The 2,990-nt window shown below is 35.5% G+C and overlaps 2 long non-coding RNA genes across 2 annotated transcripts; both read right to left on the bottom strand.

Annotated features, from left to right (window-relative positions):
• Positions 1-695: 695 nt before the first annotated feature.
• On the bottom strand, positions 696-1,185 carry LOC114544268. The gene is made up of 3 exons (XR_003690368.1): positions 1,144-1,185; positions 978-1,064; positions 696-737 (listed from the first exon to the last, which is right to left on the bottom strand). It is a non-coding gene; the product is annotated as an uncharacterized LOC114544268 (long non-coding RNA).
• A 10-nt stretch (positions 1,186-1,195) lies between these two features.
• On the bottom strand, positions 1,196-2,385 carry LOC114544267. The gene is made up of 3 exons (XR_003690367.1): positions 2,170-2,385; positions 1,855-1,917; positions 1,196-1,235 (listed from the first exon to the last, which is right to left on the bottom strand). It is a non-coding gene; the product is annotated as an uncharacterized LOC114544267 (long non-coding RNA).
• Positions 2,386-2,990: the final 605 nt, after the last annotated feature.

The following is a 2,990-nucleotide window of genomic DNA, read 5'->3' as shown; positions in this document are numbered from 1 at the left end:
TAGAACAAAATGTTTTGTATTTTGGCTATTTTGTCCCCACTTTCTGTATTGAGGTCAGTTTACGATCCACGACGCGGTTAACTGGCCTTGTTCGACGTCGCTAGTCAAATATTTGCTTGAAATAACCTACGGGATATTAATTATACTGTCAGGACTTCGAAATATCCATACAAACGTTTCAATGTCATTTGCTGTCGACGCTATCGACTATCAAGTAAACTCGAGTCCGTGCGTACATGGTTATGATTATAATAAGCTTCAATCTGCCAATTTAAATTATTCTCGCTTCCTTTATAACGATTATTGTTGTAAATCTAGGTCAACTAATGCATACTAAAATAAGCAGAAAACTAACGTGCGTATGAAAAACACGTGAGTGGAAAACAGCCTTAATCCAGATTTTGACAGAACATTAAAACTCAGTAAAAATGCAATAATATTCTCTAAACAGGATTTTGTCTGCAGAAAAGTACAAAATAAGAAATTGTCAACTTACGTCTTGGGTGACTGCATGAAGTAGACCGCTGTAGGAAATATTGCAGTTAAATCTCTACACATCTTCGGTTAAATTTCCTGCAAGGAACCAGTAATAAGACAATATAAGCTTTTGGAGATATTTCAAAATTTAAAGTGAAATAAAAAGAGAAATATTTCACCTGGAGACGCAGCGAGGAATTTTAAATGACTGCTTTCTACTTCTTCGTCAACAACGTTATACAATGGACCCCAACGATAACCTTGAAAAATATATCATCTTAAAAAACAATTCTTCTTTTGCTGTATGTGATGTATTGGACTGACTAATAGGAATACCTGACGAGAAGTGTAATTGTTTGTGTGTTATATGAGATCCCATACGTCAGGAGGAGAATGAAATGAGGGTTCGTATTTACGGCAATCATAGCAGTGCGAGATTTTAATCAGGAAAATTTTGACCATAATTTTCGCTCAATCATCTATGAAAAAGCGTACAGTACCGTCTCTTCGTTGGGGTCGTTTTTACACAAACATCTCCATTTCCACTGCCTCTAACCCCGTGTAGCTAACCAGCCAATGATATATCCCTAGATTGAGTGAAATACAAACATTCAGAACAAGAAATATTTTATATAGCTTCATACAAAATCTGCTTTTTTAAACTACCTGTCGGAAGACGAGTAATTTCTCAGCTGACCGCTTGTGTATTCCAGCCCGAACAACTGAGGATGGTCTCGATAGCTAATTATTGAAAATATCTGACAGAAAAAGAAGTTTTAAAACTATGATATACTATAATACACAAGTCTTAACCAAACGGTATATTCTGGAAAGTAACTGCAAAAATAAAACTATTTTAAGTCGGCTGGATACTTTTTTGCAATTGGACATGTTCAAAATGGAAACGTGAAATAAAAAAGATGATAAAAGCAGTAAACTTGAATCCAGGTCAGAAGACATGGATGGAGTGTTTGGAGTGTTTGGAGTGTTTGGAATGTTTTTTTTTTTCTTTCAAGGTCTGAGATGAACAATTACTGGAACTGACATGGAATGTCGCATGACTTACTGAGCTAAGGGGATGAAGGCTGACGATGTTGAACATATATTATAGTAATAATAGTTTATAGTTTATTATATATTATAGTAATAGAGTTGATGTTCGCGGGCATAAATGTGTTTTTGGCCCTCCTCGCGGAACACATTTTAACCCTCGCTACGCTCGGGCTAAAATGAGTTCGAAGTCGGGCCAAAAACACATTTATGACCGCGAACATCAACTCTATTGTTATATTATTATCACTATAACATACACATGAGTATATACAAAATTAGTAAAATACAATAATTAGTAAATAGATTTGAATAAATATAGTTCACCTGGTGCAAGGCACTTTTTAATGATAACTCCAAGCTTATACTTTCTGGATAATTTAATACATTCTATAGGGTTTAATGATCAATATAGGGATAAGTATCATAAAATTGTTTGGCTGTTGGGGTGTATAAACTATCAAAACTACAAAATTATATCCTGTCAAAATTTCGAATTCTAAAATAATGCCGGGTTTATGGTCATTTGAATTTGCTTGCTACTTTTATAATATGCAAAAAAGTAGACGGTAGACACTGATTTTAAGTTCAAATTTATAATATTTCGAAAATATATTATGCATTATTAATTATATAACATACCTTGAATAAATTTGAAGTTTTACATGATTCAAGAACATTTTCATTTGTATACCGAACTGTTTCGCCTTTGGATTTGATTCCGTTCATTAGTCAAAGTACACTTCAAGATGTCGGGCTTCCCTTCAAAATTGTCGAGGCCAGGGATATGACGGTGCTAGTGCTGTGTCCAGCCAGGTAAAAGGTATTTCTGAGAGAATATTAGAGAAAAACCCGAAGGCGTTGCATGTTCATTACTCCAGTCATCGTTTAAACCTTATTGTTGCCAAAGCGTGTTCAATTCTTCCAGTGAAAAATATTTTGAGTCAGGCACAAAATATCGCCAGCTTTTTTATCAGTTTCCCTATCCGCTCACAGTATCTAAGTAAAAAGATGAAAGAGTTTGGTTTAACCCGTAACAAGCTCGCAAAGCCTTCCACGACACGATGGGTAGAACGAATAAGATCCCGCGATGGTTGTTTGGATGCATTCAAAGTTATCTACGAAACACTCAATTTTATGCAGTTTGGAGGATCGCAGGAAGGGCCATTTCCTAGATTAGCTAGTGACGCACAGTCTCATTTTCGCAACGTGGAGAAATTTGAATTTATGGCTGCTCTCATTATCACCCAACATGTTCTGGATCATACTTTGTCATTGACGGTCCAATTAAAGAAAAAAAAAATCGATATTGCGGAATCAATAAAACAGATTAATCTTTTAAAGGATGAAATGGCAAAACTACGTGCCTCTGTAGATTTATTCCACAATGAATACTACGACAAGCTGTAGGAATTAGCTAATAACCTCGACGTGGCTGAGTGTTTTCCCCGGGTATGTAAAGC

This window comes from Dendronephthya gigantea, unplaced genomic scaffold (genome assembly GCF_004324835.1).
Source record: "Dendronephthya gigantea isolate DGI-Jeju-01 unplaced genomic scaffold, DenGig_1.0 000710F, whole genome shotgun sequence".
Classification (NCBI taxonomy): domain Eukaryota; kingdom Metazoa; phylum Cnidaria; class Anthozoa; order Malacalcyonacea; family Nephtheidae; genus Dendronephthya; species Dendronephthya gigantea.
Note: the sequence above shows the minus strand (reverse complement) of the source record. Positions and strands in the feature narration are given on the sequence as shown.